Source organism: Gymnodraco acuticeps, unplaced genomic scaffold (assembly GCF_902827175.1).
Source record: "Gymnodraco acuticeps unplaced genomic scaffold, fGymAcu1.1, whole genome shotgun sequence".
Taxonomy (NCBI): domain Eukaryota; kingdom Metazoa; phylum Chordata; class Actinopteri; order Perciformes; family Bathydraconidae; genus Gymnodraco; species Gymnodraco acuticeps.
The window spans coordinates 2725136-2749012 of NW_022990271.1; positions in this window are offsets into that span (position 1 = coordinate 2725136).

A 23877-nucleotide genomic window follows, 5' to 3' on the forward strand; every position below is an offset into this window, starting at 1 on the left:
GCTGCACAAGTCCATCGGGTGATGCTCCCAAAACACCCGACTCACTCACAAAGAGACCAGACTCGAGTTCGAACACTGTCAACCCGATAGGCCGTCCACAAAAGCCTATCACCCCTTCGGCCTCGTTTACAACCCCCCAGTTGACAGTTGCGATGTCTCTGGCCAGTGGGTTGTATGTCTCCTCTCGCTGTTGGTAAAGTTGAGACAAAACCGGCTGGACTACTTTTTAAGTGCCAGGCTTCCTCCACTTGCACTCAACATCTGTGGAGCTGGTCTGCCACATGGCAAATATTGGCAATGCTGCAGCGTTGGCTGCATTTGTACATCCCCTGTGCACAATCACAGACAGCGCTCTGCATCGCGCCATCGTCTCCCATGCAGATCTGTAAAAATAAAGTAAGTACCATTTGTTAGCATGCTATAATAGATTGAATGAGCAATAATACAAGGATGGTCCGGATCTGGGGGTGGGAGGGTTTATTTTTCCATAGTTTTGTCCTCTTGTCTGATTGTTGTTATTGTTTGTTTTTTCTGTATTTTTTGTAATTTGTGTTGTATTGGTTGTGATTGTACATTGTATTTTTCTAAATGTGTATGAATACATTTTTGAAAAACATTTGATCAACAATAAAAAAGGATTTGGTCAGGATCTAGACTCAGTGTGTAGTTTATTAATTAATGAGCTCTCTACATTAGGAAAACACATACCAGTGTACCAGAGGGGAGTCCACAACACAGCTGTGCCTAGATAACCAAAATCCTTGAATCTACACACAGCAAATAAAGTCAAATGACACAACGAGAAAAAGGAGATCACACATACAGTATAGTCGATATAAAACTGTCCGCTTCCAATCTGAAGAGCAACTAAAACAAAACACGGGAGGTGTACCTTGTTCTTGTGAACACTAATGTTATCACAGCATACACAGAGACCACGAATTTCTTAAGGAGAAAACTAGTTACTAAAACAAAACACGTTAGTATACCTTGTTAGCTAATGTTAGCTAGCTGACATTAACGTTACACATTGCACTCATATTAACTCCACCGAACCCTTGTAAAGCCGGTCCCGCTGCTCTTACAGAACCGACTAACTCCCCTTTCGTGTAGGTACAGCTCTCAACGTGCCCAGACTTGTAGTGATGTTCACCTCGTTTACTTTTCGCCTCATTCTGAAAGAAACAGGTGATATTTGCTAACGTGACGGCCGTCTTGTGATGACGCGTTTTGTGGCGAGACCAGAGACCTGTAGTTCACGGAGCGGTTTCACACAAAAAAAATTGTAACTTCACAGTTTTACGACACATTTAATTTTTTTGACTTGTAAAATGTTCTTTTAAATTGACAAACATCATATGTGTCATTCGTGGCACAATTCAAACGGGATCAAAAGATAACCTTTCTCTCTCCATTGACTTCAATGTATAATTTTCCGCTTCCGGGGTCCCATGGAGGCTCCCGGAAGGGGAGGGACTTCACCTCTCTATAGTTTAATTTTACAGGAAAGGAGTGAGCAGAGGGTCGAGTTGTTCCATTCTTGGTTCTGTTTTCTCTGACTATCTTCCTCCTGAACACCCTCTCAGACTTCCATTTGCTCGCGCTACTAAAGAGAAACCAAACAATGGTGTAGCTGTATTGAAGTGGAAACAGTAACATTTGGTGCGTTATGTTAGAATGAAACAAATCACATTTAGAAATGTGGGATAAATATGACCCCGGGAGGAAAACGGGAGTCTCTGCTAGCAGCGTTAGTCCGTTAGAAGCTGTATCCTTTAATGTGTAAATTAATATCAGTTTGTCACGCCAGTAAACAGTCTATGAACAAACTCAACCGGTGTGTTATACTTTTAAACATAGTTCATTTGACACTTTAAAGTTCAGGTGTTTATGGATACATGAATGTAATGGCAATTCCCAGTTCCTATGTCCTATATATTTTTGCCGTTACTTCACAGAAGGGCTGAAGAGTGATCCAGACGCAGACACAAACAGATGAGTTTCCGGTCCTTTGTTGCAGTTTATAATGAGGTTTATTCAGCTTTACATACCAGGGTTAATTGTACAGTTCTAGTTGTTGTGATGAGCATCTGCCGGGCTGGTGGAATCGGTATGCTCTCTCCTTCTGTGTCCTTCCTCTCCTGTCACCTATGACCTCTTTATATACACCCGGTGCAGCTAAACCCCGCCACCAAGTGTTCAAAAATATTATTTGCACTATACATATAACTTAAATAAACTGACACACAAACAACACCCATAAAATGGCTCCTACAATGAATTTACCTAGCAGGAGTCAGAGCAGAATAATCTCCCGGGCTTGGTGGTGTGACGCATCTGCTATTATTGATGCGTTCAAGGACACTCAGAATGCTTAAGTAACCGATGAAGAGCGCTGGAAAAGAGACTAAATTAGAGTATTTTTTGTATTTATGTTATATATTTGTTAATAATATAATTTGTTTAACTCCACAGTGTACAAATTGTGAGTGGGTCAGGATCCATTATCAAAAACACCGTCATACATAAAGACTGACATGCAGAAACAGCCGTGAACCATGTCAATTGGAGTGATGACATCATCGTGTTCCATGACCCAGGTGTTTATATTTGAGCTAACGACGTGTGCAGAGATCACAGGTTTCCATTGTTCTGAATGAGAGATAACCTCTTACATGTGAACGTTTTGTGGAAGAACCGTAACAGATATCTGTGAAATTTCAAAACGTGAAGCATGTCAAGGAAGTTGAGTATCTGAAGTGTAATTTTTGTGTAGTTTCGGGTTTATAATGTGGCCTTTTTGGCAGTTTAACTAAAGGTGTGCGGCTGCTACCGTGAGGAAATATCTGCCTGAAATTACAATGGGGTTTAATGGAGGAATGTTGAATGTTTTTTGTCACTTCATGCCCTTAAAAAGCATTTTGTTTAATTATGTTTGCTTAATTATTTGTAATTTTTCAAGCTACGAGATGTTTTCCTACGTTTATCATGAACAATTATGTCTCAGGAATGTAGAATTATGGCAGTTTAAAAAATATATATGAATGCGAATTTCAAGCTGTCCTCCACTCTAGCTGTGACATCACACACTCTAGTCTAGTAATGTTTAAAATCTGAAGAAAACCTCTTTAACAAGGTCTGAACAATGTTTAATATCTCTAAAAGTAAGAATCAGATTTAAAAGTTGTTTTACACGAATAATGTCAGAAAGATGTGTAACATTTTAAAGTTGGAATGAGGTTTCTGAGTGGAAATATGAATGAACAGTTAGCAGTTGAAGTCGCAAGAAGATTTGTTGAAGTTGAAGAATTTCTCCATTGACTTCAATGTTAAAAATGGGATGTATTATGTGTATCTTTGGAATTATGAAAGTTATGAATGAGAAAAGTAATAGCAATCGATTCCCGACAGAGCTGAACGTTTTGATGTTTGAACGGAGTTTCTGCGATGTTCAATGCGGGAGGAGAAGCGCGGCAAAATAAGTCGGCGGAATAATAATACACTTTTCGTCCGTAGAATAACAGTTAGTGGGAATGCTGTTGACAGCATTCCCACTAAATGACACATGATTTAGCTAATTTACTACAAATATTATACATTTAGTTCTGTTTGCTTTCCGAGAAATATAATAAGATTTCTGTCTATGAATGCATTTTTTATCTTTTAGAAAAGGGGAAATTGGCTTTAGTAAAATGTAAATGTCAGTGTAAAGCTTCAAAGTACCAATATATGGGACATAACAGTAGTCATTGCTTTTTACAGCAAGTCTTTCAAACACATATACAAATGGCTTCTCAAGACTTCAGGTATTTAGCCATGCATTGTCCCCCAGCTATGCACTTGAGGTCCCTCAAACATTGCACAACTAAAATGTATCTCTTTTCTAATTGCCACACCAAAGATACTGCATTGGACTAAGTAAAGTATCTAACACTCCAATCAGACTCAATAAAAAATAGTATCATGCACAGCATTGTGACCGGTACCAGAACAAGTTGTCCTAACATACAGAATGTAATACAATCTATATGACAAAACAGGTTTTGGATGTATACTGATGTACAAAGAGCTGCTGGCTGTTGTTTAAAATGAAATGACTCTTGCAGTCTAGAGTCCCCACCCCCATGCGCTCAGTCAAGAGCCCATTAGTAAACCAGTGACAGACTCCATTCTGTTCCAGAAATATATGGCCCTTCACTGACCTTGTTAGATTACATCGCTGCTCACCATTTCTCTTTTGTGTGCCCAAGAAATAACCTCCTTAGTCAAGTTACTTAACCAAGTGTCTGCTCCTGGATTGATTTCTGGGTCACTCTTCCGATCATTAGCATTGAGTGTGAGAGGATTTCCTGAGAAAACACATCGAAACGTATAAGTTCTTGCCTTTTCTACCAACACTAAAACAGGACAACAAAATAAAAGTGTTTTATTTCCCCACAGCCCAGAATCACCACACTGCAGCTGCGGGGAGCTGATACTGTTATTGATCAATGGTGGTCCCCTGGGAGACCATTAAAAATCCCCCTGGGTTTGGGTGACACTTAGTTATTTGGTGTTAATAATGTATCAGAAAACGTGACTCAGATGTGAAGAACCAAGATGAAAGGGTGGCATTCAAATCTTAAGAATAACTCAGCAGAGCAAATAAAGATGAATGATGGCACAAAAATATATTTTTAGTTGAATTACTTAAAGGAATTGAAAAATGTGTTTCTCATTTTTGTACATAGTTGGTTATTATTTATTTACGTATAAGTATATCAGTATGTATAGTCATTATTTGTATTATTATTATTAATATTAGAAGTAGTAGTAGTTGTAGTAGTATTTTTACTATTATTTGCAGCACTAGTAGTAGTATTCATAAAATGTATAAATCCACCATTGTTGTTATACTCTACACATTGATCTATATGTTTGAAATGCATTTCACACACTTAGATTGGAACCTATATTCCCCCTGTCTGTTCCTCCGATCTGCACACATTACCGAAAAAAGAACTGAGAAATCCAATCACTTAAGTGTGACAAGATGGCGAGATGGGAGATACGTCCACTAATCTTGTCTCTGTGACACTTCCCGGATGGTAAAGTAGTGGAAAACAGGATAAAAGAAGAGACTGATATCGCTTTCCATGCTCAGTCATCAGTGTCACATATCACCAGGCTATAAAAGAGATTCCTGGCAGCACTTTAGCCAGCACCTCGGCTCCCTGTGCTCACGGACGATAACAAAGAGCAGAGTAAACTGGCCATTTTGTCTCAGACAGGGGGCTGAGTGGCATGTTTGATTTATCTATAGTGCACGTCTTTGTGCTTGGGTTGACGCTGAAAGACAGAGACTCTGTTCACACTGTGCCCTTGGATAGAACAATTGTACTGTTTGGACACTCAAACTGTGTTTTGATGTTCCATATCAAAGCAAGTCTCAGTATCCACATTTCTGCTGCAGTGACTCTCATATAATGATGTGCAAAACAGAGTCTATTTAACAGTTGTAGCTTGAGGTAGTTTCAGAATTTTTTAAAACACGGATCCATATCAGCTTAAACCACAGGTCTCAGCGTGTTTTAAGGCAAAGGCCTTACTATAATAATACATAGCCATTAGCCAGCTCACGTGATTGCTGTTTAACAGCCATGCTTTTAAAACAATTTTCTCTGTTATGTCAGTGCATTATTAGCCCCTTCTTTAAAATAATTTACTTACAGCCTTAATGTAACTGTTAATCTCTGTGTTCAGCTAAATAATGATTGAAGACCTCTGACCAGCTTTACAACATTTATATTCAAGCAAATATTTATACACCGTTTCCAATTGAAATGATTTAAATGAACAGTGACTCAGCTGTGGCGTTCTGAAGACTTAAATAGAAATAACAACAGGCTATGTAATCTACCGCACAAATACAGTGCAGGAAACAAACATAATCATCTGGTATATGTTAGCTGCCAAAGCCAATTTCCACACAACATCATGAGAGCCTAAAGCCTTTTCTAATCAACATGAATAACTAAAACAATTTTGGCCTTGAATAACTCACAGCGGCGGAAACTTTGTAAAAGGGTCATTCGTACACATTTATAAACTCCTAAAATAATGACCTAGCACTGCAAACAGACAGATTCTGATGACAAACAAACACTGCCATGTTTGTCCTACAAGCTGATTAGCTGTGATAATTCTCCTCTCTCAGCTTGTTATCTAAACAGGTAACAGCATATGCATACATTACCAGTTTTAACTCCAAAGTGTATTATTGATGCTAATATATGCAGTGAACATGTTCTTGTCTTTTGTTTTCCCTCCAATAAAGACAGAAGTCAGGTGCAAAAGGCTTTGAAGCATGTATGCTAATGTTAGCTATTCCAGATATATAAGTCAGGGAATTTATTGTAATGCAGTCGAGCGAGCTAAGTCAAAGATAACCTTGCTCTGTTGACCTTGCTTTGTAGTATAACCCCCATGTGTTGAAACTGCAACCCTATTAGGGAAGTAAATACATATTACTTATTAAGAATGCAGTTTAGTTGAATGGTAAAATATTTTGGGGAAAATAGTGATGCATCTGGTTCTGGTATCCTTTTCAAACTCACCATGCTGACCTTGTACTCATTCACCATCATTGGGCTGTAAAAAAGGAAACCAAAAAAAAAGATGTTTACTGTATAAAGACTTGAATAAACTTTCGAAGATATGGACTATTTTGTGAGTTGGATGGAAATGTTAAAGTACAACGGCGACATATACTTTCACAGGCTCTGCTTACAAATCTGAGATATCTTACAATAGGAATAAGTATTATATTTATTTATTCGGTAACACTTTATATTAAGGTACTGTGGTGACCACCTATTAATACACTGGGACATAATTCATACATGGAACTACAGTTGGGGGTATTGTTCCCACACGGACATGTTATGTGTTTACTATATATGTTGTGTGCCCTCCTGGCTTCTCTCTCTTCTTCCCGGACTGCAACCGGACAACATGTCTTGTTCTACTCTCTAATAAAGTACCCTTTTGCACCTTCCTTGCACCGCCTCTAACTCCCTATCTCTCGGCACTACAGTACACAAATTAACCATCAACTAGTTGTTAATTAACATGCATATTATCAGTAGGCCTATATTGGCTTTTTATTAGTCATTATTAAACACTTATTAATGCCTTTTTCTACATGACCGTATTCTACGAGTAATCGGCCATTAGTTGAGAGTTTTCCTCAATAACCCTCTAATTAGTGCTTATTTATTGCAAGTAAGGAAGTTGTTGTACGAGTTTTGGTCTTAATATGCTCTGCTCAATATGGGCCTAATAAAGCAGTAGTACCACAAGAATAGTAATTCTCCCATAATAACACTTAACAAATATGATCTATTCTTATGTAACAAGACATGAAACTATAAGGGTTAATTGTGTCTAAATAACTCAAAATTAGGTAGGCCTATTTATATCTAAGAATATGTTTAGGGGTATTGACAGTTCAGCTACCAATAGCAAGGTGATATTGACCTGTATGTTTCATATTTGCACATTTATATTTTTGTAAAATTTGTACTGAAGGTTAGACAGGAAACCGGGTACAGGAAGTAGGAGAAAGCGATGGCAATAGACTACTACTCATTTTCCCTATGCAACCTAGATAGTAAAGGGTAAAGTCCGTCAGAAAGCAATGGCTGTAAGTGTAAGTGTAAGCCTAGCGGTCCTATGGGTTAATCTGTGTATGTTACACTGGCATGTATGAGATCATTAAGTGCCTTGTAACTTCTTTTTTTTATAGTTTCACTCCGTTTGAATGTCAGTGGACTGCAAATAAGTCAATAAAGGAGCATGGCTGCTCATTCCCTGGCTCTCAAAAGAGTTTGGCTGGCTGTTTAATCTATGTTCACACTGAGACAACACAGAGAGAGAACAGTAGGCCTACACCTAGTGTGTAAGTACATACAAGCAGGTCACACAGTATGATTACAAATACATAAACTCTGTTAAAAATCAGTTTTTATTAAAAAGTACAGGCTGCATATATGTTCTCAGCCTTGGACAAACTTGACATGTGTTGGTATGTGTCTGAACCTCTCTTCAGTGGTTCATTAATAAAACAGATATTTCAACGTGAGCCTACTTTGTTCATGTACTGTTGAGGTTCATTTCAGTAGTTGTGTGCTATAATGTATTTACAAAGTGTGAAGAGGAGGCAACTTTAGAATCAGGAACCTGTTCAGGTCAATTAGAGTCAAACTAATAGCTTATTGGTTATGAACAAGACTTCACTTTGAAATAAGGAACACATTTTTAGATAGAAATACCTAATTTTGAGTTATTTAGACCTAATTAACACTTACAGTTTAATGTCTTGTTACATAAGAATAGATCATTTTGTTAAAGGTCCCATGTCGTGGCCATTTCTACTGATCATAATTCCATTGTTGAGGTCTACTAGAATAGATTTACATGTTCAATGTTCCAAAATGACATTGGTTTCTCATACAGCATCTCTGTATGTGTATTCACTCTCTGTCCTAAACCGCTTGTTGGAGCTCTTGCTCTTGTGACAAATTGTATTAAAGTTTTAATTTGTCACAATGAATGCATATTTAAACATTTCTTAATTCATGGTGCCCAGGGGACATATCCTTAAGAAATATGACTACACGATTACACGAAAGCTTCAAACATTCATGTTCAGCTCACAATTAATTGGATGAATTTGTCTTGGTCTCTTATCTTTCAATCTAGTGCTATCACCAGGTTCAGTTTTGAACTTTAAGTTAAGTTAATAACCTAATATCTGTAAACCTAATGACAGTTTCATGGCCTGCAATTATTTGTGATTAACACAATTTCATTGAGAGCATAATAGAATACTGCTGTGCGTACAGTAGTTTATTCAATAAAACAAAAAACATTTGATTTTACTCAAATACACACTTATAAATAGTAAAACCAGAGAAACTGAACATTTTCAAGTGGTTTCTTAATTTTTTCTGGAGTTGTATAATCTCCCAGAGCAGCTATGGTTCTGCTCTTAATTTCTATTTTGGTTAACATGTGAGTAAATCCAAAATGTAAACCACTGTGGACTGAATTAAACTACTGCAGTGTACAAGACTAGCTGTAAGGCAGGCAAGGCAAGTTTATTTGTATAGCACCTTTCAACACAAGGCAATTCAAAGTGCTTTCCAAAAAAGGAAAGACATTAAGAAAATGGCATTTAAAATCAGTCATTAAAAAGAAAAGATAATAAAATGAACATTAAAAGAAAAAATACATGGATAAAAGTTACAGTGCAGTTTAAGATGTGAATAGTTCAATTAAAAGCAGCGACAAAAAGAAAAGTCTTTAGTCTGGATTTAAAAGTAGTAAGAGTTGCAGTGGACCTGCAGGTTTCTGGGAGTTTGTTCCAGATATTTGGAGCATAATAACTAAACGCTGCTTCTCCATGTTTAGTTCTGACTCTGGGGACAGAAGGCTGACCAGTCCCTGAAGACCTGAGAGATCTGGATGGTTCATCATTTAGCAGGAGGTCAGAAATGTATTTTGGGCCTAAACCATTCAGTGCTTTATAAACCAGCAGCAGTATTTTGAAATCTATTCTTTGACACACAGGAAGCCAGTGTAAAGACTTCAGAACAGGAGTGATGTGATCCACTTTCTTAGTGTTAGTGAGGACTCGAGCAGCAGCGTTCTGAATCAGCTGCAGCTTTCTAATATATTTTTTAGTGAGACCTGTGAAGACACCATTGCAGTAGTCGAGTCTACTGAAGATAAAAGCATGGACAAGTTTTTCCAAATCCTGCTGTGACATTAGTCTTTTAATCCTAGATATATTCTTTAGGTGATAATAGGCTGATTTAGTAACAGTTTTAATGTGACTGTTGAAACTCAGGTCAGAGTCCATGACTACACCTAGATTTCTGGCTTTATCTGTTGTTTTGAACATTGCAGACTGAAGCGCAGCGCTAACGTTTAAACGTTCTGCCTTGGCTCCAAAAACCATTACCTCAGTTTTATCTTTGTTTAATTGGAGAACATACATTGGTGTATGTTAAAATAAACATAAAGTTTAAACATGATCGAAGGGAGATTTCTCACTGTCAAAAACACAAGGACACATTACATTTTTCACACACCATTCACTGTACTTCCACAATGCCTGACAAGGATCTCTTTTTTTCTGAATCTGCTTACCCTACGACCTGTTCACCTCAATAACCTAATCCTAATTATCCTTAAATGAACCTATGTCATTGTTAACATGACAGGATATACTCAAGTATTTAAAATAGCATAGTTAATGCCATTACAAGTACCCATGTCTATCACAATGTACCTCCTGACATCAGTTAGCTAATTTTAATGGACACTTCTCACAAAAATGATTCATATTTAAAAGCCTGTGAACCATGGTACATCAGAGGGAGCAACCATATGGCTCGGATTAAAACCTCTCCTCGACTGAAAAAGAAAACTCTGCTAATTAAACGCTTCCCGATTAATTCAGCCACTCTAATTAGACGGGAATTTATTCCACATCAATATTTCAGTATGTCAGCAGAAAAGGCGGCTTGGCCACGAGATAATGAAAAATACAGTTTCTTTTTAACCAGTTCCTAAAAAATCACTACACTAAAAGAAGACACTAGTACGATGTAAATATGAAATGTATGTGAAAATAAAAATGTGTTTCTTGCTATCACTTGGAATTTGTTCAAAGTAATAATAAATTTGTATGCAATGAATACATTTATGGGTTTAGAGAACAACCAATCACAGACAGGAAAGCAGGGAAGTGTTAAAGATGAAACGAACAGAAGAGATTAACAGCAAAGAAAGGGAGGATTGAATCAGAAAAAACACACATGGAGAGAAAGTGGGATTTTCTTACTGCTACACAGGAGTCCTATTATTAATCAAACGCAAAAATACTCACTCACCCCGCTAACAACACATTCAAAGCTGGTGTGAGAACAATTTTATACAAAGGAGATAATTAACCAAGCCCTTGGGCAGCAGTGCAGGGAAGTGGAAACGCAAGCGTGCACACAGCCACTTTAGCTTCATTAGCACTGTTGTAACCGGTGAGTCACTCAGTCAGGTAGTTTGCTGGTGACCTTTATAGTGCACTCATGAGCGCATGTATGCCACGTTCAATTCTACAGGAGGACTTAACTTAACTCACTAGAAATGATTCACACGATCTTAACAACAACTTTAAAAATACCTGTTTGCTTTATTTAGTTAATTTCCATTTAAAGAAAGAAACTCTATTGAAATACATTTCCTGTGATTCATATTTTCAATCAGGATCAATATTTCTACTGCTATATACAATTTGAAAATATCTCAATGTGTTGCAGCAATATTACAAACTGTGGTGATTTACAACATATGGAATAATCTATACTTTTGGCCTCTTGGGGGCAGCAGAATCCAGCTACAAACACAACACTTATATACTTCATAGCCGTTAATGTAAAATATTATGCTCTTTTGAGTTGCTATGATGAGCTATTGACATTAACAGCCGACACAGAGCCGCTATAGGATTTATTTGGAGTTGTGTGTTTGTGTTGATTGACCCTCCAGTGAGGAAAAGGTACCGCTCGAATCTAAAAAAAGCCATGCCATGAAGGCTGCTTGAACACCCTCTGCACACTGATGCCCCATCGCATAAAGCATGCATGTTTTTTGTTCCCTGCCTGAGTGCACCACTGGATGGATGGAAAGATTTTCTGAAACAAAATGGCAGCACAATTATCATCGTGCTGCTCCTCAAAATGATTGCTTCTCGTCACTGAAGAATGAGTAATCACACACATCTGGTTCCCTCAACAGGTTTGGAGTCCGCCAGCCCACTGAACAAAGCCAACATGTCAGTCCGACAGAGACAAGAGTTACATCAGCATATATAGTGCAGTTGTATTTCATGTTGCAGAGCTAAGAGGACGATGGCCAGCTTATACTGAATAGTTAAAGGGATTCATAATAGCTATTTGGTGCTATTTAATTCTGAGAGGGTAGCTTATTCATGTTTAATGGTCTTAGTTCTTTAGGAGGATGTCCTTCTTTCTTGGCTCTAAAAGTCTTACGGGGACGGGATGTTTTATGTGCCAGGATGGCCAAAGAAGTGTCCCCTTGATCAAATGCCTTTCACTTTAATTCTCACCATCGGGAGTGGCTTTAGAAGCACTGAAAAGTAACAATTGTGGTGAAGAAATCCTGGCCGACTCCAGCAGCATAAACACTTAAACAACTCAAACATGAATCAGGATATTTTTCTTAAATATTTTTTATTTTATTGTGACAGAGGGAAGACATTCCAACATTGGTATTTTTTCAGTGTAATAAGGAGAAATCAATTGGTCAGCAAATGTATACTATTTTGTTCTTTTTTTCATTCATCCTGCTACTGTAGGTCAAATTACTCCTAAACATCACTGACGAGATGCATTTGGAAAGCAAACAGTGCCATAAAACTATTACAACATTTACAGCTTTTTACGTGCTTCTTCCCCAAAACACAAAGCAAAAAGTTCCAGCAAAAAGTTCACCCCTCCCAAGGCTGTAGATTTTTGTGAATTGTACAGTATCAAATAGGATTAAGCATTAGTTTGCCTTTGAGTATAATCATCAATCATTTTTTTTCCGTTTGGCCCTATACTATAAAACTCCAACTGTTCTTTCATTTCCCTAGACAGCGAGAAGGCAGAGGTTGATCAAAGTAGTAAAAGCAGAATAGCCTGGAAACCATGGCTTTGGTCCACAAAGGAGGATTATGTGTGTTTGAAATTAAGCTCCCCTCTGGACTGTACCATACTGCACAGCCTCGCTGGCCTGATATCCATTCACCCCACTTGCTGGAAGATTCATTATGTACAGCAATTACATATAAACCAGCACAGCCCTGGCATTGGTTAAGGCATGAAGAAGTGCTACTGAAAATGTAGACTCTACGGCCTCATTTGATGATAGTGGTGTCATAAATAATAAAAAGCAATGGTTCTGGTAAAAAGGAGCTGCATTGTCTTTGGTCTGAGAAAAAGCTGCTTCCTTGACTTCACTGGGCCCTGTACCAATTAATAATTTATTAGTGAACCTGGACAAATTATAGAATACAAGCTTTTTCAGTTGTGCAGTTGTATGCCGTTCTATAGGTGATACAGTTTCTGTAAAGAAGGTCACAATTACTTGGAATTCTTTATGTTATGTTGATGCATGTCATATAATTCATTGATAGTGGCTTCACAGTGGGCACATCAGATATTATTCAAGTTGATGTCATGTGTGCTCATATTTCAGATAAATAATCGTATATGTATTCCTTTGTATTTAAATGTGTATTGTATTGTGTGTGTGTGTGTGTGTGTGTGTGTGTGTGTGTGTGTGTGTGTGTGTGTGTGTGTGTGTGTGTGTGTGTGTGTGTGTGTGTGTGTGTGTGTGTGTGTGTGTGTGTGTGTGTGTGTGTGTGTGTGTGTGTGTGTGTGTGTGTGTGTGTGTGTGTGTGTGTGTGTGTGTGTGTGTGTGTGTGTGTGTGTGTGTGTGGGACAAAAATCTTCCAAATGCTATTCACTGGTCTGTTGAAAGAGAAATCTGTGGCAGCTTTCTGTGAATCTGTTTTTTGGTTTGGTTTGCAATGTTTTACTCACCTTTGAGTTGATTGGTGAAAATGTGTTTTTGCCAATTTTCTATTGTAATGTTTTTGAAACCACTCCTTTCTCTGGGTTAGAAACCCAGAGAACATTCTCTGTTTACTTTACATGATAATTTCACTGAAGAGCCTACTTCTGTAGATTGACAAAATGCCCTGATGAAGGCCTATGTTACCAAACGTTGTTATTAAATATCTCTGACTGCAAGTGAAGAGCACAGTGTGTGGCAGTCTTTTGTTCAACGTGAACTTTTTACTAAAATGTTATGTGTAGATGCTCCAAGGCCTTATATTAGCCAAGATACAACTAGCAGCATCCTCCCTCCATGTTTGTGCCTGTTAATAAAGTAAATCTCCACAGCTCACAGGGGTCGGGAAGCCTTGTGAATAGTAAACTTGGCTCCAGTGGGACATTTCTTCCCTTCCCAATGAGAGGTCTGACACCCCATGATGGATGGGTTTTCATGACAACCTGCACAACTAAACAAGTAGCTTAATGCTTAATGATTGAAATAAATAAATAGAAAATAAATGAATAAACAACCAAAATTAACTCCACACATAGTCATACTGCACAAATACTGCTTTTGTGTTCTTGGAAGATGATGGAGTTTAACATCCTTGCTGAGAGCATAATTATATAAAACCACAGGCATTGTTTACTCACCCAGCAGCCAACATGGTACACCAAAAAGGTGACTTGCTGTGTACTGTAGCAGAAAATATAACACTAACAGAAAACGCAGCAATTTTCCAGAACCTTCAACAACACCAAGACGGGTTTCATACAAGGTCTTGACAGAAAAGTCCAAGTCTAACTTTCTTTAGGCTACTACTATTAGGCCTACTTAGAAATGACGTAAGCTCCATGATCAAAACTGCAAAAAATAATTTCATCAATAACAAAACTGAGGAAAACAAAAATAAACCCTGTGAACTTTGGAAATTACTCAATAATCAACTAGGCTGCAGTAAAAAACTTAAAACCAGATTTTCAAACATAAACATAAAGACAGATAACACGCTCATCACAGACTAGCTGGATGTGGCCAATTACTTAAACATTTTCTTCACAAACATAGCCACAACACTGGTAAATAAACTACCCTCCCACTCAGGGCATTTTGGGGTAGAACACATCCTAGCCTACTACAATAACCTAGGGGTCCGCAAAGATGATTTCAAACTAGTAATGGTAACAACAGCTGAGGTACACAAAAAACTGAGCGCCCTCCAACCTAACAAGGCCACTGGCCATGACAATATCCCCTCCAAATTCCTCAGAGACACAGCAACCGCCATCTCACCAGTCATAGCTCACATAATTAACCTCTCCATAAAACAGGGAAAAGTACCCAAAGACTTCAAAATTGAGAGAGTAACCCCCCTGCACAAAAAGGGCAGCAAATTGGACCCAGGCAACTACCGCCCTGTTTCTATACTTACCTCCATCTCGATTGTCATGGAAAAAATAGTATACGAACAGGTCGAAAGGTACCTCGCGGAAAAAAATCTAATTTACGAATTCCAATCTGGCTTCAGAACATCCCACTCCACTGACACATGCCTTCTTTATTTGAGCGACCACATCAAAGAAGAGGTGGACGTGGGCAAGTACTGCGGCATGGTGATGCTGGACCTACAAAAGGCCTTCGACACTGTCAATCACTCCATTCTGATTGACAAGCTAAAAGCAATTGGTTTTGATAAACTATCGGTGAGCTGGATGCAATCCTACCTGGAGGGGAGAGAACAGATGGTGGAGGTGAACGGTACTCTGTCCCCCCCCCCTCCCAGTGAGCTGTGGTGTTCCACAAGGAAGCATACTAGGACCATTACTGTTCCTAATTTATGCAAATGACATGTCGTCAGCTTGTGACTTCAACTTGTTCCTGTTCGCGGACGACTCAGCCCTGCTGGTCTCTGACAGGAACAAGTTGCAGGTTGAAAACCCTCAGCTCGGAACTCGGCAGAATCTGCATCAGCGACGTGCAGTCAGGGGAGGCAGAGCCTCACCTGCCATACTCATAGACTGGTCATACTACAATGTAACGGAAAAATAACTAAAGAAAAACTAAATAGTAATAATAATAAAATGTCTCCACTGATCTGTGTTGTAAATGTGATTTATGTATGATTCCAATCGCTTTTTATAGTCAAAATCAGCAAATTTGCCGAGCTCCGCTACAACTACGCGGGTAGCGATGAGAAGTGAGGCAGGGACGAGCTCTGCCTCACATAAACCACAGTAACTTGCTGGAGCGCGGGCACTAATTTAGCGCGGGCACTTATTTTGTGAGCGCGCTCAAGCCAGTTACTGTGGGGTGAGGTGAGGCACAGATGAGCTCTGCCTCAACTCAGAATGCTTCACCCCACAGAAACTGGCTGGAAAGCGGGCACTAAGCGCATGCCTGTTACCATCTCACTGTAGGTCACCAATGTAATATTACATTTATCCTCGCCATCCATAGTCTCTAAATAACTTATTTCACGTATATATGATATTTAGGCTCGCCGTACAACGGCAATGAAAAAAGCACCAGGGGAGGCAGCCATAACCTCTGCCGCACTGAAGGGGGCGCACGTGAGCCCACAGGTCCTTGTTGCTACTGTTATTCTACGCAGAGACGGTAGACGCAAACAACAAACTAGACTTTTGAAACTACAGGAAGATAAGGAGGACTTTTACAAAAAAGTAATAGAGATTGTTGTCCAGAAGGATAGCATGGACTTCATCTTCAAGTCAAGGTAAGACTACAATTGTAATGAAAATTGGATCTTACTAAGAAAGAACAATCCAATATTTCGATTGTGGGTATTTCGATTAGAACATCCCACTCCACTGACACATGCCTTCTTTATTTGAGCGACCACATCAAACAAGAGGTGGACGAGGGCAAGTACTGCGGCATGGTGATGCTGGACCTACAAAAGGCTTTCGACACTGTCAATCACCCCATTCTGATTGACAAGCTAAAAGCAATTGGTTTTGATAAACTATCGGTGAGCTGGATGCAATCCTACCTGGAGGGGAGAGAACAGATGGTGGAGGTAAACGGTACTCTGTCCCCCCCCCTCCCAGTGAGCTGTGGTGTTCCACAAGGAAGCATATTAGGTCCGTTACTGTTCCTAATTTATGTAAATGACATGTCATCAGCATGTGACTGCAACTTGTTCCTGTTCGCGGACGACTCAGCCCTGCTGGTCTCTGACAGGAACAGGTTGCAGGTTGAAAAAACCCTCAGCTCCGAGCTCGGCAGAATCTGCACCTGGCTCGCCGATAATAAATTATCATTACACCTGGGTAAAACAGAGTCCATTCTCTTCGGTTCGAAACATAATCTCAGCAAATCCGACGACTTCTCAGTTGCAGTGGGCGACATTATTGTCACAAGTAAGAAGGAAATTACATACCTAGGATCTATTCTTGAGGCAAACCTCTCCTGTGACAAAATGGCATCCAATGTAATAAAAAAAGTCAATCAAAGAACTAGATTCCTATACCGGATCTCCTCTCTGGTAAACAAAAACACCCTGAAAACTCTGGCAGGAGCACTCATTCAAGGGTACTATGACTATGCTTGCACGTCATGGTACCATAGCACCTCCAAGGCGCTAAAAATAAAACTTCAAACATCGCAAAATAAACTGGTCAGACTACTGCTTGACCTTTCATCTAGAACCCACCTCACCTCTGCCCACTTTGACAACCTAGGATGGCTTAGAGTAGACGACAGAGTAGAACTACTTGCAATGGGCCTGGTCTACAAGATCCACTACACCTCTATGGTACCCATGTACATGTCAAAATTCTTCCCAAAGGTCAAGGAATACCATGATCATAACACCAGAGGGAGCTCCACAAATCATGTGAAACCCAGATTTGGCACAAAAAAGGGGGAATACACGTTTCGCAATTATGCCACATCAAGGTGGAACGCTCTTCCCACAACTGTAAAGGAAAGTAAAACTATACTTACCTTCAAAACCTCTCTTAAAGAGCACCTTCGGGGGAGAGCATTGCAAAACTGGCCCCGGTAATGGTACAAATCTCAACCTGTCGTTCAATGGACAGCTTCCCCCCCCCCATCTATGTATATACTCGCATTTTAGACTCTGTTACTAACTGTATATCTGTAGACTTGGTGTGTCTTAAATGTCCGGTTAGGATGTATTAGAACGAAATCTAAAATGAAAATTGTAAATAAGTAATCTGTATGTAAAAAACCACCTGTATGTAAATTGTAAATAAGCCATCTGTATGTCAAATATGTCTTAAATGATATGATGAATTGGAAATGGGGGACCCTGATGTAAACAAGACGAAAGTCTTTCTCTGGTCTGCATCCCCTTAACAATTGTATGTTTTGAGCTGTACTGTACTGTACCCAATATACAAGCTGTTAATAAACTTTTCAATCAATCAATCAATCAGACCAAAATAAATAACGGAAGCTTTTGGCACATGTTTTTCAACGACTTTGCGCTCTTGAAACACTTTCTTATTATTTATGATGTCATATTTTCAAGACATTCTTTTTAGTTGTACAGCTTGATGAAACCTTTTTGTTTGACATCAGCCATTATAGATAATATGGCCATCTGAGTGTACTGTGTATGGTTTGTTTTTAACTGTTTAATACAGTTAATTATTCAAAATGTCAGAGTTCTTTATTTTTAAACTGAAACTTGCACTACTGTTCAAACATAAATAACAACAAACCTGGAATTATGCATTTGGGACTTTATTTTTGCTTTTTCTTGTTGTACCGAACCGTGACCTCCAAACCGAGGTACGAACCGAACCGTGACTTCTGTGAACCGTTACACCCCTAGTTATGATGAATTGAAAATTAATCTAAAATGAAATCTATCTGTATGTCATGTATGTCATATATGTTATGATGAATTCAAATGGGGGACCCTGATGTAAACAAGACGAAAGTATTTCTCTGGTCTTCATCCCCTTAACAATTGTGTGTATTGAGCTGTACTGTATTGTACCCATTCTGCAATCTGTTAGTACAATTTTCAATCAATCAATCACTTACTTTTTTAAACACTGTTATGAATTGTCAAATGTCATTGAGGGAACATTAAAAGTCAAAAATATATAATATATAAATATCAGAAGATGAAATGCTGAGCAGACACACTGGCAACTGCAAACTTATAGATTGCTTTGTTGTTGAACCTGTGCTTAAGGTAGTCAACAGATGCATGATGGGTAGAATTGGTTATGTAATGTCGTGTGAGGGCTAAAAACATGGGTGTTCTCTTGGATTACTGGTCTAAAATACCATCAATCACAACGTCTCTGGTCCGTTTTCACTGTCAAATAAACACAACCAAAGGCACATATCATTAGTTTCAATATATCAACCACGAATTGTGTTATACAATAGGGGTTGGATGGACTAACAGTATTTTGACTGTGCTTTATGTTAGGTCTGCTTTTTCTGAAGGGCAATCGAGTAGTCTACATTTAAAAAAAGATTGGTGTAGGATCAATAAAAAACTAAGATGTATCTGTTGTGGTGTTTTGAGATTTTATTTTTTGCTGATTGATAATACTATTTGTTCCACTATAATACTAGTTTCAATCACTAGTAAATCTAACAAAGCTGATGTAACTATGCAATCATAGTATGTCTTTGCTCGAGTTGGGTATTAGTTCCTAATCCTGCAGCAAAGCACATTATCCACTTTGATTATCTGCTGCCACCTACTGTCTCTAGGGTTCAGTACAGGAGTATTAACAGTGATCTGTGAATACAACTGCCTGTGAACTGTATTAAATGTACTTTAAAAATAATAATAACCTAAACACATTTACACAAAAATAAGGTTGTTGTTGTTGTTTCTGTCATTATAGAAACAAGATTTAAGTAGGATACTATCTGGAAACAAAATATGTTTCTGTGAAAATGAAGTTTGGGGAAAGTTAATTTGGTTTAATAGTATATTGTGGTGACAGTTACGGGACATAATTCACTGTTTTATAGTGTGTGTTGCAACCCGGACCCGTTAGTGAGGGTACCGGGGTGAGAGTTCATTCATGCTAGCTGGTTACACAGAGCAGCTCATGTACTCACGTTGTCTGGATTAATAATAATAAAGTGTGGAAATCCATTCTGAATGCACTGCCTCTGACTGACTCCCGTTCATCGGCTCTACAATATCCATTTTAGATAATGGTTTGAATACATCTGAAGATAGAATGTTCAGCAGGAATATAAAGTGACTGATAAGAACCGTCCTCCACAACCGGAATTTGTTCACAAAGTTTAATTTATTAGTTTTAAATCAAATTATTTAAAAAACCTTTATTATGAACAAAGAAGAAAGAAAAGGTAAATACAAAAACTATACACCTGTTACTGTAGATAGGCCTTTATGAGAAAAGTGAGAATCCAAACCAAATAACTGACCACAATAAAGCTAAATAATGAACTAAGCTACATTAGTTTTTATTTTGAAAACATGACTGCTAGACCTAAAAAACTGGCATGATTACAACACTCAATACCAATTGACCCCATAACAAAACTTAGGCTATTTGTAAAGAATAAAATCATCAGTCTTTTTGTCACTCCTGCTTTTCACTATTGTTCTGGCTCTACTGTTCAAACATCTGCTGTTCGTTTATTCGTTGTAAGACATGTCATTACTCACGTTTCCTGTTTCTTTTCTTTGGCGGCATGTAACATTTATAAATTAGTTGCTGGACTTGTCGGCCAAGTTAGGGGCACAGCAAGGCTTAGAGCATGTTGCTAACCTTATACTTATCTAAAGTGCACTCTCAGCCCTTTAAGCTAAACTGTTGAAAGATAAACGGGCCAAGACCTTTTTTTTATTGGGATTGCATTCTATTGTATTAATGATATATTGTAATATTCGTTATTGTTTGTCTAAGGTGCATTCACACCTAATAGTCCGTGTTCTGGTGCGCACCAGACCACAGTTTGTTACATTGTTTCATTTTTCAGAAGGTTCGGTTTGCGTTCACACGGGCAAAACTCAAACGGACTATAAACTTTAAACACAAATCATGTGCACGGAAATGCTGTTCAACCATTGGTCAGACATTAAGGGGGTAAAAACCATGGTAAAAACGCAAATCCCGCCCATTTCTACCGGAGCCTCCGCCATGGAGCATCGGCACTTTCGGCAGGTTATTCTCATGCTGCTGTTAATCTGGAGATCAACAGACACTAGCGGCCGCGCGGCCGCTAGTGTCTGTATAATCACATCAGACAACGTCAGTTAAAAAACATTATAACACATGAGAGACGTTCTGCAGTAAGGAGGGCGTTTCACCGACGACAGGTGTTCTTACTTTTATGTAGTTGACTGCGTTCACACCAGCAATGAACCGCTCCAGAGTTCGCAAGCAAGCGCTCCGAGACCACCTATTTTAGCGGACCAGAGTCCGGTTGTTTAGTTCACTTAAGAGGTCTCGGATTCTGTTCACACCGACCCAAATGAACCGCACCAGGGTTCGATTCAACCGGACTATACAAGGCAGGTGTGAACGCACCCTTCACCTGTCCTCTGTCTGCAGGGGCGGCGGGTACTGTAGTGTAGACTATAAGCCTTCCCAAATACTTTTGTCGCATCCTGGTAAAATACAAATATAATGTTTGTGCCTTTGACATTAGCGCTGCTACCTGTGCCCTCTTCTACGAAGCCAGTTCAACATACCCTGGATATGTTTGAGTTATCTACCGCGGTGAATTTAGTTTTAGGTTGTATATTCGACGGACATTCGCGGACCAGCCAGCAGCGTCAGTTTCCCGGACCCGCCAGCAGCGTCAGTTTAACGGGGAGATCTTCTCCGCGAAACGAGGCTTTCACTTAGGGACCATCAACAAATGACTTTTACAATTAGACAAGAAAACTGTTATTTTTAATAAATCGACAGCTTCTCGATCGTGTGAATGTGAAGCAAATTGACTCTAGAGCATACATTTATTGAATACACCTCTTTTTATTGCATTTTAATACTTTAAATACGTTTTATTAATATGTTTGATGGAAACATTTGCTTATTTCTTCAATACCTTCCAGGTCATGTGACCTAATAACTCAAAATCAATGTTGGGTCAAAGGACTAAACCGGCTGCATAGGACACACCTCTTTTTATTGCATTTTAATACTTTAAATACGTTTTATTAATATGTTTGATGGAAACATTTGCTTATTTCTTCAATACCTTCCAGGTCATGTGACCTAATAACTCAAAATCAATGTTGGGTAAAAGGACTAAACCGGCTGCATAGGACACACCTCTTTTTTTTGCATTTTAATACTTTAAATATTTTGTATTAATATTTTGATGGAAAAATGAGCCTATTTCTTCAATACCTTCCAGGTCATGTGACCGATTTACTCAAAATCAATGTTGGGTCAAAGAACTACACTGGCTGCATAGGACACACCTCTTTTTATTGTATTTTAACACTCTAAATATTTTATATTAATATTTTGATGGAAAAATAAGCCTATTTCTTCAATACCTTCCAGGTCATATGACCGATTTACTCAAAATCAATGTTGGGTCAAAGAACTACACTGGCTGCATAGGACACACCTCTTTTTATTGCATTTTAATACTTTAAATATTTTTATATTAATATTTTGATGGAAAAATGTGCTTATTTCTTCAATACCTTCCAGGTCATGTGACCTAATCACTCAAAATCAATGTTGGGTCAAAGGACTACACCGGTTGCATAGGACACACCTCTTTTTATTGCATTTTAATACTTTAAATATTTTTATATTAATATTTTGATGGAAACATTTGCTTATTTCTTCAATACCTTCCAGGTCATGTGACCGATTTACTCAAAATCAATGTTGGGTCAAAGAACTACACTGGCTGCATAGGACACACCTCTTTGTATTGCATTGTAATACTTTAAATATTTTTATATTAATATTTTGATGGAAAAATGAGCTTATTTCTTCAATACCTTCCAGGTCATGTGACCGATTTACTCAAAATCAATGTTGGGTCAAAGAACTACACTGGCTGCATAGGACACACCTCTTTTTATTGTATTTTAACACTCTAAATATTTTTATATTAATATTTTGATGGAAAAATGAGCCTATTTCTTCAATACCTTCCAGGTCATGTGACCGATTTACTCAAAATCAATGTTGGGTCAAAGAACTACACTGGCTGCATAGGACACACCTCTTTTTATTGCATTTTAATACTTTAAATATTTTTGTATTAATATTTTGATGGAAAAATTAGCTTATTTCTTCAATACCTTCCAGGTCATGTGACCGATTTACTCAAAATCAATGTTGGGTCAAAGAACTACACTGGTTGCATAGGACACACCTCTTTTTATTGCATTTTAATACTTTAAATATTTTATATTAATATTTTGATGGAAAAATGTGCCTATTTCTTCAATAGCTTCCAGGTCATGTGACCTAATCACTCAAAATCAATGTTGGGTCAAAGGACTACACTGGCTGCATAGGACACACCTCTTTTTATTGCATTTTAATACTTTAAATATTTTATATTAATATTTTGATGGAAAAATGTGCCTATTTCTTCAATACCTTCCAGGTCATGTGACCGATTTACTCAAAATCAATGTTTGGTCAAATAACTACACTGGCTGCATAGGACACACCTCTTTTTATTGCATTTTAATACTTTAAATATTTTTATATTAATATTTTGATGGAAAAATTAGCTTATTTCTTCAATACCTTCCAGGTCATATGACCGATTTACTCAAAATCAATGTTGGGTCGAAGAACTACACTGGCTGCATAGGACACACCTCTTTTTATTGTATTTTAACACTCTAAATATTTTTATATTAATATTTTGATGGAAAAATGAGCCTATTTCTTCAATACCTTCCAGGTCATGTGACCGATTTACTCAAAATCAATGTTGGGTCAAAGAACTACACTGGTTGCATAGGACACACCTATTTTTATTGCATTTTAATACTTTAAATATTTTATATTAATATTTTGATGGAAAAATGTGCTTATTTCTTCAATAGCTTCCAGGTCATGTGACCTAATCACTCAAAATCAATGTTGGGTCAAAGAACTACACTGGTTGCATAGGACACACCTCTTTTTATTGCATTTTAATACTTTAAATATTTTATACTAATATTTTGATGGAAAAATGTGCCTATTTCTTCAATAGCTTCCAGGTCATGTGACCTAATCA